General features: G+C 41.8%; 1 protein-coding gene across 5 annotated transcripts in view; it reads left to right on the forward strand.

Annotated features, from left to right (window-relative positions):
- Positions 1 to 453: 453 nt before the first annotated feature.
- The window catches only part of pak5 (p21 protein (Cdc42/Rac)-activated kinase 5), a 266,982-nt gene continuing 252,706 nt past the window's right edge, over positions 454 to 14,729 (forward strand). For 2 of the 5 annotated variants that reach the window (XM_063056164.1, XM_063056169.1), the window contains exon 1: positions 454 to 587. The gene's annotated coding sequence lies outside the window, so the exon portion shown is untranslated. Of the gene's footprint in view, positions 588 to 698; positions 947 to 14,729 lie in introns of those variants that run through there. The other 3 variants (XM_063056166.1, XM_063056167.1, XM_063056165.1) reach the window with 2 other exon arrangements.

Raw genomic sequence — 14,729 nt, forward strand, 5'->3', positions numbered from 1 at the left:
AATGTCTCCCCTCCATCTGTGTCCATTCCTCCTCCTCGGTTTCAATCATTGCATCTTGCCACCCCACTTCACGCCCAGCAGTTTCCCTCATGCTCTGCTGTGCTTCATAGGCACATCATTGTGCCCACATTTTGCCTCTCATTTTCTGACTGTCTTTGGCACCCAACTCTTCACCTCATGCAACCCCCCACCCCACATGGCCCCTCCATTCCTTTTCCTTCAGCCCCTATTCCCTTGCCTAGCCATTTGCACATGGCACCTTCCCTCCTGCCATGTCCCTCTCTTAGTGCCCAGGTTTTTCACCCAGCCCCTTCCTCTCATGCCCACCACTTTACACCGGGCCCTACCCCTCCTGTCCAGCCCTTTGCACTCAGCCCCTTCCTTTGTGCCCACCGCCTCGTACCCGACCCTTTGTGCCCAACCCCACCCCTCTTGCCCGCCCCCTCCTCCTCCTCCTCCTCCTCGCGCACCCCGGATGTTGATCGTGTACACTCTGGGAAACATGGCGACTGCAGAATAATGGGAGAAGCACCGGGAGACCGGCGCCGGCCCGGAACAAGGTGCAAGTCTATGTCCACGGGCCAGAGGTAAAATTATAGCCGGTTGCCCGGCAGGGATGAGTTGGCCCTCCCCGGGAGGCGGCGCCAAGTGTTTGTGCCGCGGTTTGCTGGTACCGCGGTTTGCTGGTACCGCGGTTGTGCGGTGACGTGTGGCTGGGGTTTCGTCTGCTTGTGACAGGAGCATTGTTCGCACCAAACGTTTTTTAAAGCGAAGGGAAATTAATTTCCCGACCACCATTTGCAGACAAAGAGCGCCGTGAAGGATTAGTCCACTGACAACGTACATGTGCGTGGGCTTGAGATTTATTTGCCTGTATTTACCGTTGGAGAACAGGTGCAGTCCATTTGGGAGCTATTTGTTGGGCTTGATAATCTTATTTTAACCAGTGAGTCGCATTTCTCTTATCATTAAATATCTTTGTATTTTAATTTGTACCGATGGACAAACGTATCTTTAAAAAATGATATGTTTCTTTATATTTTGCGATCTTGCTTTCTCCTCCTTTATATGCAGTAACCCTTTTTGATCGGGTCTGAATTGTTCTGAAATAAGCTTTATCCAGTGACCGCCGGCGTCATGCAGTTTGCATATCACATAGTGCACTATAATTTATTTAATTTGACTGCTTAAAGTAGGAAAGTTTTTATTGTATAGTGAGAAGCATATGAATTTGTTTATCAAAGTTTCAAGAAAAGATTTCGAAAACTGGGTTGAAAATCAAAATTAGACATCAGATACTGGAAATCTGAAGCAAAAGTGGAAAGTGCTAGAAGCACTCAGTGGCCAGGCAGTTAACATTTCAGATGAAGTCTTTTTCCACCTATACTGCCTGACCTGCTGAGCTTTTTGAGCATTTTCCATAGAAAAAGTTTTTCTTTGCAGGATTGAGGTAACAACTGTAGAAGAAGGATGAATGCATCTTGTGAATAGATGCAGGATAATTCTTTTAATTTGCAATATCTATGCCCAGGTTGTTTTATTTATACTGTATTAATTTCTGTCTTTTTCGCTGTGATTCTAGTTATGGTAGTTGAATTTGATATTGTCATCTATAGTTAGAGTTTTGTATTACCACGTGTACTTTGAACCTTAATCAAAATGACTTTAAATTACTTAAGCTTCAGGATTTCCTTATGCTTTTTGCATGGGAATGTGCTGCGGGTGTTTACAATATTAAAATGAACTTGTTAAACATTGTCAATTACTGTTTCTATTTGAGACTTGATTGTACACATTCTATTTCAATTAATATTAAAAATTGGACGCAATTTGAATCAGGGAAACAGAAGTTTTGTATTTCAGCTAGGATAATAGACACATTGAAATGTAACTATGGAAATTCATAGGGCTAGGAGGATGGGGTCTACCCCATAGTTTACAAAGAATATTGTATATGGATCGGTTTATTTGTTCTAGGAAAAACAGCAGTGTGTACTGTACTGTGGTTGGCACCAACCCATGTTTCCCCTGAATATTAAGTGTCATGTGGCTTGTGATTATGTCATAGTTTGTATCTGAAAACATTGATGTTTTCGTGCTTCCATTGGCTTACTTAAAGTGATACCAATATATTGGATTTGTCCTGTCTAAAAGGTTATATTCTTGCCAAGTTTTCAAGAATGTTGAAGAAGGAAGGGTACCATTGTTCGTATCTGGAACTGGCTTATTATTGTCACGTGTGCTGAGGTACAGTGACGTGCTTGTCTTGCATACTGTTCATACAGATCAAATCATTACAAAGCGCATACAAGGTAAAATAATCACAGAATGCGGAACGAAGTGCAGCAGCTATATAGAAAGTGCAGTGCAGGTAGACAATAAGCCACAAGAACGTGAAGAGGTAGATTATGAAGTCAAGAGTTTGTTCTAGGAACTGTTGAATAGTCTTATGATAGTGGGTTAGAAGCTGTCCTAGAGCCTGGTAGCAGGTGCTGTCAAGATTTTGTACTTTGTCCAATGGAAGAGGGTAGAGGAGAGAACGTCGAGGGTGGGTTTGGTCTTTGATTATTCTGGCTGCCTTACGGATGTAGCGAAAAATATAGATAGTCCATGAAGAAAGGCTGAACAATAGAACATAGAAATTTACAGCACATTACAGGCCCTTCGGCCCACAATATTGTGCCACCATGTAACTTACTCTAGAGACTGCCTAGAATGTCCCTAGAGCATAGCCCTCTATTTTTCTAAGCTCCATGTACCTATCAAAGAGGCTCTTAAAAGACCCTGTTGTATCCGCCAGCAGTGCATTCCACACACTCTTCACTCTCTGTGTGAAAAACTTACCCCTGACATCCCCTCGGTACCTATCTCCAAGCACCTTAAAACTATGCCCCCTCAGGTTAGCTATTTCAGCCCTGGGAAAAAGCCTCTGACTATCCACACGATCAATGCCCCTCATCATCTTGTACACCTCTATTAGGTCACCTCTCATCCTCGGTTGCTCCAGGGGGAACAGGCCAAGTAAACTGAACCTATTCTCATAAGGTACGCCCTCCAATTTGGGCAACATACTTGTAAGTCTCCTCTGCACTCTGGTTTTGTGATGTGCTCAGCCGTTTCCACAACTCTCCAGTTTCTTTTGGTCACAAGCAGAACAGTCACCATATCAAGCTTTGATGTATCCAGATAGGATGCTTTCTATGGTGCATCAATAAAAGTGGGTATGGGTTGACAGGGATATACGGAATTTCTTCAACCTCCTGAGGAAGTCCAGGTGTTGGTGAACTTTCCTGCTTTGGCAAAGACAGGCTTTTTATGATGTTTAGTCAAAGGAACTTAAAACTCTCAACTTCAGCATTGTTGATGAAGACAGGAACATGTGCAGCACCTCACATCTTGAAGTCAATGACCTCTAAGATGGCATAATTTGCAATCTTACAGATGGAAAAAAAGTTTATAAATTAAGTAATTAAAGGAATCATCCAAGCAAATCTGATCAAAGTTTAAGGTTTGAGAAAATTGAGAGAGGCACATGCAAGGCAAAAACAGTGCAAGATACTAGTGGGAGATACAAATCACAGAAAATGAGAATGGAACTGGGAAAAAAAAATTGATAAAAATTATCAATTCATTAGAACAGCTCTTGAAATTATTTAAGAAAAACCAATGAGTCAAAGACAAATGAATTCTGCCAAAGGCATAAACTAGGAAATAATGAATAAAGAGTTGGAGGCTAATTTGAAATTAAGGAATAGGCATGCACGAGGCCAATAAAGGAGAGGATGAGCAAAGGTGAAGTTTAGTAAAGAAGACAAAAAGGAACTATAACAATTGTGAAGGAATATAAAGAATAGAAAAACTACTTTGTACATGCATAGAGATATTGGACCATAAATGATTACAGAATTACCTCATCGGTAACAACAATTACTTCCCCTTGGAGTTATCAGGAGTACTCTTTGGTATAGTTGAAGTCAGAAGTTTACATACAACTTAGCCAAATACATTTAAACTCAGTTTTTCACAATTCCTGACATTTAATCCTAGAAAACATTCCCTGTCTTAGGTCAGTTAGGATCACTACTTTATTTTAAGAATGTGAAATGTCAGAATAATAGTAGTGAGAATGATTTATTTCAGCTTTTATTTCTTTCATCACTTTCCCAGTGGGTCAGAAGTTTACATACACTTTGTTAGTATTTGGTAGCATTGCCTTTAAATTGTTTAACTTGGGTCAAACGTTTTGAGTAGCCTTCCACAAGCTTCTCACAGTAAGTTGCTGGAATTTTGTTCCATTCCTCCAGACAGAATTGGTGTAACTGAGTCAGGTTTGTAGGCCTTCTTGCTCGCACATGCTTTTTCAGTTCCGCCCACAAATTTTCTATCAGATTGAGGTCAGGGTGTTGTGTTGGCCACTCCAATACCTTGACTTTGTTGCCCTTAAGCAATTTTGCTACAACTTTGGAGGTATGCTTGGGGTCATTGCCCATTTGGAAGACCCATTTGCGACCGAGCTTTAACTTCCTGGCTGATGTCTTCAGATGTTACTTCAATATATCCGTATAATTTTCCTCCCTCATGATGCCATCTATTTTGTGAAGTGCACCAGTCCCTCCTGTAGCAAAGCAGCCCCACAACATGATGCTGCCACCCCCATGCTTCACGGTTAGGATGGTGTTCTTCGGCTTGCAAGCCTCACCCTTTTTCCTCCAAGCATAACGATGGTCATTATGGTCAAACAATTCAATTTTTGTTTCATCAGACCAGAGGACATTTCTCCAAAATGTAAGATCTTTGTTCCCATGTGCACTTGCAAACTGTAGTCTGGCTTTTTAATGGCAAATTTGGAGCAGTGGCTTCTTCCTTGCTGAGCAGCCTTTCAGGTTATGTTGATATAGGAACACACACACAATGCTGGTAGAACACAGCAGGCCAGGCAGCATCTATAGGAAGAGGTACAGTCGACGTTTCGGCCTGAAACATCGACTCTACCTCTTCCTGTAGATGCTGCCTAGCCTGCTGTGTTCTACTAGCATTTTGTGTGTGTTGCTTGAATTTCCAGCATCTGCAGATTTTCTCGTGATGTCGATATAGGACTCGTTTTACTGTGGATATGGATACTTGTCTACCTGTTTCCTCTAGCATCTTCACAAGGTCCTTTGCTGTTGTTCTGGGATTGATTTGCACTTTTTGTGCCAAAGTATGTTCATCTCTAGGAGACGGAATGCATCTCCTTCCTGAGCGGTATGAAGGCTGCGTAGTCCCATGGTGTTTATACTTGCGTACTATTGTTTGTACAGATGAACGTAGTACCTTCAGGCATTTGAAAATTGCTCCCAAGGATGAACCAGACTTGTGGAGGTCCACAGTTTTTTTTTCTGAGGTCTTGGCTGATTTCTTTTGATTTTGTTTGTAAACTTCTGACCCACAGGAATTGTGATACAGTCAATTAAAAGTGAAATAATCTGTCTGTAAACAATTGTTGGAATTACTCATGTCAGGCACAAAGTAGATGTCCTCAATGTCTTGCCAAAACTATAGTTTGCTATACTAAATCTGTGGAGTGGTTGAACAATGAGTTTTAATGACTTCAACCTTAGTGTATGTAAACTTCTGACTTCAACTGTACTTACCAAGAAGATTAATAGGATAAATATAAGAAAATAATGAGAAAATTAAATAATTTTGCATTACTGTTTCACTGAAAGATTAATAGTTTTATTGTGGCTTGCACAGAAAATGAAACTCAACCTTTTTCTTTGGAATTACTGTACCTCTCATCTACCGCACTGCATCATCCAGAACTTGGATGCATGTAACTTAACTTGTACATCACCCCTTTATTTGCTGACCTTCATTGGCTAATCGTTGACCAGTGGCTGAGTTTTAAAATCTAAATTTTAAGGTAATATCTTGCCTTCTCCCATTATCTCGACAACTTCCTGCGGTGTCATAGTCCTCTGATGGGGGTACCTACAGTCAAGTCAGTCCTGTAATTTCCTCCCTTCCCTTTACTCGAAAGATATTCCTTAAAACTCTCTTGATCAAGCATTTGTCCATCTAGGCAAATTTCAAATTTTGTTTGGTAGCACTCTTCTTCCACTAAAAGCAGTATATACACACTATCCTCGTTATATGCGTCGTCAGGTCAAATTTAACCAATTTCCCCTGGGATCAATAAAGTATGACTACTACTACTACTACTTCAGACAATGCGGATTCACAGTTATGCAAGAAACCTATTTCTACCAATGTCTCCTTGTATGCGTCCAGAACTCAGTTATGCGAGGAGTACTGCTTTCCCGCCAATGCAAGTCAGGTGCGCGCACCTCACAGTCTCACTCCCGCCAGTCTCACACTGGTTTTGGCAAGGTGTGGATGCGCGATCTTACGCTCTTAAACTTTTGTTGGTTTTACCTACGGTGCAGTGACTTTGTGCTTGAAATATTTAACTACGCTTCCTAAGCATCCGATTTCATGTCCTGGCCATCAGCCATGTGGCAGAGAACCACTTTTAACACTTGGAAAAAAAGTTGGAAATTATAAACAGCACGGCATCAGCTGAAGGTAACACAGCTCTGGGACGCTATTGCCGGGAACAGAATCTTGCCTTTAAAGTTATTTTGTTGCTTGACAATGCGCCAGCCCATCCTAAACATTTGGACGGCATTCATCCTAACATAGCAGTGCGTTTCCTGCTGCTTAACACAACATCGCTGATTCAACCACTCAACCAAGGTGTGATCCGCATTCAAGGTGTACGTTTTTTTTATGGCGAACTATCTCTCAGATGCTGCAAGCAACAGAGAATTTTGTAAATCCCGGGAGTTTACCAACAGGGAGGGAATGGTGGAAGACGGAACACATGGCACAAATGGCAATGGACATGGACCCAAGTTTAGAACGGAGTCAACACTTCAGTCGTTCCCTGCCATCAACCCTTCTTCCCTACAAGGAAATTTATGCTGAAAAACAAAATGCTGCCAAGCAAACAACCCTCACCACTTTCTTCAAATTGGTGTCATCTCTTACTGCCGGCAGTTCTAAGAGTTCTGTGAGTCTTCCTTCATCCCTTGCTGTGCTTGATATTATCCTGACGACCACAACCATCCTCCTTATCCATGTAAAGCTGCCCGACACCACAACAACCACTCATCTCCCGGAGCGAACACACCTGCCACTGTTGGTGAGTACTGTACACCCTAAGATGTTAACTTTCTATGATTTATTACATTCAATATTACCTTAAATTGATGAAATATAATACAAATGTTGTCTTGTGGTACTGCTTTTGTGTTGTATTGGTATAAAAATGTGAATAAATTACAGATAAAACATGTTTAGGAAGCCCTCTGGAACGCATCCCTATTTTCTCCATTTAAATAATTATTCACATTATGTGATTTCACATTATGCATCGACTGCGAGGAATGTATCCCCTGCATATAACGAGGATAGGGTGTAAATGAAAAATTGTAGCATTGGTGAAAAGTAGGGAGATGTGGGAGCAGGATATTTGAATAGGCTACATAAGAAGCAGAAATGATTTATTTCTAAGGCTACTAAGAAGTAAAAATGATGTCTCCCATCCACTACATAATGTACTGGTTGGGCACAGGAGTACATTCAGCCAGAGACTCATTCCACCGAGATGCAACACAGAGCGTCATAGGAAGTCATTCCTGCCTGTGGCCATCAAACTTTACAATTCCTCCCTTGGAGGGTCAGACACCCTGAGCCAATAGGCTGGTCCTGGACTTATTTCCTGGCATAATTTACATATTACTATTTAACCAGTTATGGTTTTATTACTATCTATTATTTATGGTGCAACTGTAACGAAAACCAATTTCCCCCGGGACCAATAAAGTATGACTATGACTATGAAACACCATTATACTTTAATTAAGATATTCATCAGTGAAGGGTGGGGCTGAGTTAACTGAACTCTCCTGTCAGCTAATACTGGTCTGTTATCTTGAAAAGGAAGGGAGTTCTTTTTTTTAAAAAAAACAGAAAAACACTGGACAGTTAGCCTAATATCACTGATGGATGAAAGCATCCTTTATTGAAATATATAAAAGAAAGTGACCTACTGAATATGATGAAATCAGTCAAAATAAATTTCAAAAATGAAGAATATTCTTTGTTCACGATTGTAAGTAGTGAAAAGAAGATGGAACAAAACAGTATTTGTAAAATCAGCATATAGGACGGCAATTGAAAATCTGGCTGAATGGTGCCTCAACATCAACCTCTTACTCTTAGTCAGCAAGACCAAGGAGCTGATTATTGACCTCAGGAGGAGGAGAAGGAGGATTAGAGCTGGAGAGGGCCAGGAGCTTCAAATTCTTCGGTGTTATTATTTTGGAGGACCTGGCATGGGCCCAGCACCTAAGTGCAATTACGAAGAAAGCACGACGGCACCTCTATTTCCTTAGGAGTTTGCAAAGATTTGGCATGACATCTAAAACTTTTACAAATTTCTATAAATGTGTAGTGGAGAGTATATTGACTGGCTATATCACAGCCTGGTATGGAAACACCAATGCCCTTGAATGGAAAAATCCTCCAAAAAGTAATGGATATGGCCCAGTCCATTGTGGGTAAAGCCCTCCCCACTATTGAGCATATCTACGTGAAACATTGTTGCAGGAGGCAGGAGGCAGCATCCATCATTAGGCACCCACACCACCCAGGACATGCTCTCTTCTCGCTGCTGCCATCAGGAAGAAGATACAGGAGTTCAGGACTCTCTGCCTTCATGTTTAGAAACTGCTGTTACCCCTCAACCATCAGGCTCTTGAACCAAAGGGGATAACTTGCATCAACTTCACTTGTGCCATCATTGAAATGTTCCCACAAGCTATGGACTCGTCATCTCATGTTCTCAATATTTATTTAGTATTTGCAGTTTGTCATTTTTTGCACATTGGTTGAACGCCCAAGTTGGTGAGGGCTTTCGTTAATTTTTTTTATGGTTACTATTTTATTGTAGATTTATTGAGTGTGCCTGCAAGAAAATGAATCTCAGGGTTGTAGATGGTGACATATGTACTTTGATAATAAATTTACTTTGAACTTGAATTTTCAGAATGCTTTGACCTTTAATTCATGGTCTCAGCACAAAATGTTAATCATCTCTTTGCCTCCACAAATGCTACTAGTCCCACAGAATACCTCCAGCTATTTGTTTATTGCTTCAGATTCCAGCATTTGTAGTTTTTTCTGTCTCCGGAGTAAGTACAATAGGTTTGGGGTCAAAAGAATTTTAGTGACATACTCACAAATCAAGAAACAATGATACAGAGATGCTCTAAATTTGAAATAAGAACATATTGCTGAAACTACTCAGCAGGCCAGGCAGTATCTGTGGAGAGTGGAATGGAATGAACATTTTAGGTGAACTGTTCTTCTTCTTTGTTGAGTATCTCCAGTATTTTTATTTAAAGTAGTAAAACAGGATGGCAAATGCAAACAGGAAAGTAAAAAGCTGAAGCTGAACTTTGGTGGAATTGCATCAAAAATCAGACCCCTTAGAAACTTAGTGATAGAGCATATACAGTACGGATACAGGCACTTTCGCCCAATAAGCCCATGCTAACCACGGAGCCATGCAGCTGTACCCATCAACTGGCATTTGGCCCCTATCTGTCCAAGCTTTGCCCTTATCCAAGTGCTTGTTTAATGATACTATAGTACCTGCTCAACCCTTCCTTTAGCAGCTCACTCCATATATTCACCACACTCCGCGTGGAAAAAGTTGCCCCCAGGCTCTTTGAAATTTTGCCCCCATGACCCTAAACTTATTTCCCCCTAGTTTTGGACTTGCTTACTCTGGGGGTGGTGGGAGAAGAGTACCCCTGTCCACCTTATCTATGCCTCTCATAATAGTAAACACTTGCATTGTTGCCCCTCATTCTCCTTCATTCCAAGGCATTAAGACCTAACCTGACCGACCTCTTCCTATTTCTCAGACCTTTTAGTCTTGGTGACATCCTTGTACATCTTCTCTGCACTCTTTCCAGTTCAATCATGTCTTTTTCTTATACTGAGGCAGCCAAAACTGTTTACAGTAATGCAAAGTGTGGCCTCGCCAATGACTTGTCCAACTACAACATAGTGTTCAAATTCCTATAGTCAGTGTCTGACTGATGAAGGCCAGTGTGCTAAGTGCCCTTTTCACCACCCTGTTCATGTTTGACATAGCTTTTAACAAGCTCTGCACTTGTATTCCTGAATCCTCTTATTCCATTACACTCCCTCGTGCCCTGCCGTTAATGGTATCATTCCTGTGCTGGTTTGACTATCCAAAGTGTATCACCTCACATTTATCTGTATTGAAATTCCATTTGCTACTCCTCTGTCCATTTCCCTAATAGATCAAGATCCCCCTGTAATTTATGCTAACCTTCTTGAATATCACTAACAAACCCGTAATTTTATGTTGTCCACAAAATTGATTAAAGTGAGAATAGAACTTATGTCTTATCTCTGTATTAAAACAAAAATGGCTTAAATACATCCTGTAGATTAAAGTACAAAAACAAATCTTTGAAAAGTAATACCAAAGCAGAATGGTTGCAGTCATCAAGAACACATGAAAAGGATGACACTGTTTGATTTAGAAAAGACAATAGGAATAGTGAAAGATAATCAAATGGAAATCATTCAAATTTATAAAGAGGGTTGTTAGGCCAGAGTAAGGAAATTGCATGAGGACAGTCCAAAGTTAGAATCCTAAACTTAGTGCAGTAACTGGAGAAATGAGAGACTGCAGATGCTGGAAATCTTGAGTAACATACTCAATGCTGGAGGAACTCTGCAGGTCAGACAGAATCTATAGAGGGAAGTAAGCATTTAACATTTTGTGTTTTTGTCAGAACTGGAAAGGAAGAAGAGAGAAGCCAGAATAAAAGAGGAGGGGGAGAGGGGAATAGCACATGCCAGTAGATGATAAGTGACTCCAGATGAGAGGGGGAAGGCAGGAGGGGGGTGGTGGTGGAACAGTAAATAATGTGAGAAGTTGGGAAGCTGATAGGTGAAGGGGCAAAGGGCTGAACAGAAAGGAAATTGATAGAACAGTACATGATGGGATGAAGGGAAGCAGGTGGCGAACCAGAGAGAGGAAGGTGATGGACAATCCATGTGGTTCAAGTTAGGAGCATTATGAAATACTCTCCACTTGCCGAAGTGTATGCAGCTCCAGCACCATTCAAAAAGCATTCATCATTCAAGACGAAGCTACCTGCTTTATTGGTACACCATCCACCATTCTAAACATTTGCTTGCACGAGAGATTAAGCAGATGCTGGAAATCTTTGAGCAACATACACGAAATGCTGGAGGATCTCAGCAAGTCAGGCAGCATCTATGGAAGGACATAGATAGATGATAATTTGGGCCAAGACCCTTCATCATGACTTCCATAGATGCTGCTTGATTAGCTGAGTTCCTCCTGTGTTTTGTGTGTGTTGCTAAACATTAATTTCTTACATCATTGGAACACAGTGGCTCAAGTATGTACTATCTACATTATGCACTGTCATTGCACGTGTCTACTAATTCAAAGCACCTCACAAATCCACAGCTTCTACCACCGAGGAGGACAAAGGCTTCAGGCACATGGGAACACCACCACCTGTATGTTCCCCTCCCATTTGCGCACTATTCTGACGTGGGAATATATCATTCAGACTAAGTCCTATAACCTCCTACCCTATAGCACTGTTAGAATATCTACACCAGGATGACTACAGTAATTCAAGTAAGCAACATCTAAATCCTGAAAATGAGTGAAATAAAATGGTTAATACCCCCCCCCCCATCCTAATTGGAGCACAAGAACTTGTTAGTGTAAGGAGGTTAGCTGTAGAGAAAAGCACCAAGTCATACCTCTGGCTGCTCACCCTCCCCCTTGAGAACCTTCTGCAGCTGCTCTGAGACATCCTGGATCCGAACACCTAGGGTGCAACACACCTCCTGACTTCTCATTTGCGGCCACAGAATCTCCTGCCGGACCCTCTAACTATCATTACTTCTATCATTACCGCTCTGCCTGACTTTGCTCTTCTCTGCTGAGCTTCAGGGTTGGTCACGGTGCCACTGGCCTGGCTGCTGCTGCTGCTATGCCCTGATAGGTCATGACACCAGTAGTATCCAACGGGATATTGTTGTTGAGGGGAATGGCCACTGGGGAACTCTGTACTGACTGCTTACTTCTCCTGGTGGTCACCTATCTGAAACCTGCACTGTGGGTGTGACCACCTCAGAAAAAGACTCATCTCTAAAGTTTTCAGCCTTCTCGATGGACCTGAGTGCATCCTTGATCTTGTCAGTCAGGAGTTGAAGTTGGGTGCACCTCCTGCAGATGTAGTAATCAGGTTGGGTACCCTGCAATCCCACGGCTCACGGGAGGAGCATTTCACTGCCTGAATTACCATCCTGCCTACACTTGTTACGCCTCTAACTTCTTAAACTTGAGTTCTAGCCTGCTCCTGTTCTCACCCAAACCTGACCACTGTCCACTCATACAATGGCTATTCTGCTCAAACTCCACTTCTTTTTATTGGTCCTTGCTAATTAACCCCAGTTACTATGAACCAAATATGTCTAATTTCACTGGCTGAAAATAGTGGTGGCCTTACTAGTGCGACTTTGCACGAGAGAGACTGCTGACTTATCTTCATATATCTTTTTTGTGAATTTGGAGAAACAGCATTAGTGATAAGTTTACAGTGCTTGGTAGTTCAGGTCTCAGAAATGTGTGTGAAGACAGGGTCACTGAAGGCCAGTAGATCATAAGTTCTGTGCAACTTTTGGGGTCTTGATCTTTAAACGCCCTTTAACGCTAGTACATTAAAGGTAGTTGTGAATTTCATCACTGATATCTGCCTTTATCAAGAGGTATGGAGTGGGTGTGAAAATTGGGAAATGGTCGTTTTGAATTTATGGTATCTTGGAATATATTTTATCATTTGTTAATTTATTCTGGAATTGTTTTATTATTTATTTTATTTGTGGTAATATTACTTTGTGTGTTGCATGTGAGTTACAGTATATGCACTGTGTTGTATACCTTGGTCCAAAGGAATGTTGTTTCATTTGGCAGTATACATGTATACAGTTGAATGACAATGAACTTGAACTTCTTTTCCAGGATCTTGTCATCATTCTTTATTGTCAGAGAACAGGAGCAGCAGGTTGGATGAGAGTTATGAACACACACAAAATGCTGGAGGAATTCAGCAGGTCAAGCAGCATCTATGGAAATTAATAAACAGTCAACATTTTGGGCCAAGACCCTTCTTCAGGACTGGAAAGGAAGGGGGAAGAGGCAAGAGTAAAAAGCTGAGGTTAAGGGAAGGAGGATAACTTGAAGGTGATTGGTGAAGCCAGGTCGGTGGGAAATGTAAAGGGCCGAGAGGAAGGAATCTGATAGGAGAGGAGAGTGGATCATGAGGGAAGAAGGAAGTGCACCAAGGGGAGGTAATAGGCAGATGAGAAAAGGCAAGAGGCCAGAATAGGGAAAAGGGGAGGGGAAAAACAATTACCGGAAGGAAAAATTGATGCCCATGCCATCAGGTTGGAAGGTACCCAGATGGAATATGAAGTGTTGCTCATCCACCTTGAGAGTGGCCTCATCGTGGCAGAAGAGAAGGCCGTGGACGAACATATCAAAATGGGGATGGAAATAGAAATTAAGATGGTTGGTCACCAGGAAATACCACTTTTGGGAGATGGAGTGGAGGTGCTCAATTTATGATGAGTCTCACCAACATCGAGAAGGCCGAATTGCGACTACCTGAATACAACGGATGATCCCAACAGATTCACAGGTAAATATTGCCTCACCTGGAAGGACTGTTTAGGGGCCTGAATTGAAGTGAGGAAGGAGGTGAATGGGCAGGTATAGCACTTTGGCTACTTGCAGGGATAAGTGCCAGGAGGGGGACTAGTGGGGAGGGACGAAAGGACAACTGAATCATAGAGGGAGCCGTCCCTGCAGAAAGCAGAGAGTAATGGAGGGGGAGATAAAGATGTGTTTAGTGGTAGACACAGAATCAGGTTTAATATTAGCGGCATATGTCGTGAAATTTGTTGTCTTTGCAGTAGCATTACAATGCAACACATAATAATAGAAAAAAATACTGTGAGTTACATATAATAAAATTAAATTAAGTAAGTAGTGCAATGATAGAAATAAAAAGGAAATCAAAAAGGTAATAAGGCATCAGATAGCAGACCTTTTGTTTTAAAATCAAATCCAAATTCATTTAATTATCATTCAACTGTACATGAATACAGCCGAGTGAAGCTATGTTTCTCTGACGCCATGCTACAGAGTTTCCAGCATCTCCTCTTCTGAACAGCAGCAGGCAAGCCTGTGGTTTGAGGTCTAGTCCTCGCTACAGCCGAGGCCATGCCACACCTCCACTGTCTGCCAAATAAAGGATACAGGCCTGCAGCATCTTACATTATCAATATCTCACAGGGTCTTGTGATTGCAAGAGAAACATCCAAGACAATCACCCATTGCATGCTGTCTTCATGCACCAACTCTGATACCTTGCAGTAACACAGTCTGCACCACGTCAAGTTCCTCTGTCAATGAGCAGCTCACTAATGGGGTAGATCTGCAGTACCTGAAGTTCTTGGAGGTGTCTTGTGATCGTAAAAAAGACATTTAAAAAAAGCACCTTTGGTTGGCTTCAGAGAAGGTGCTGAGT

The sequence above is a fragment of the Mobula hypostoma genome, chromosome 8, assembly GCF_963921235.1.
Source record: "Mobula hypostoma chromosome 8, sMobHyp1.1, whole genome shotgun sequence".
Lineage (NCBI taxonomy): Eukaryota > Metazoa > Chordata > Chondrichthyes > Myliobatiformes > Myliobatidae > Mobula > Mobula hypostoma.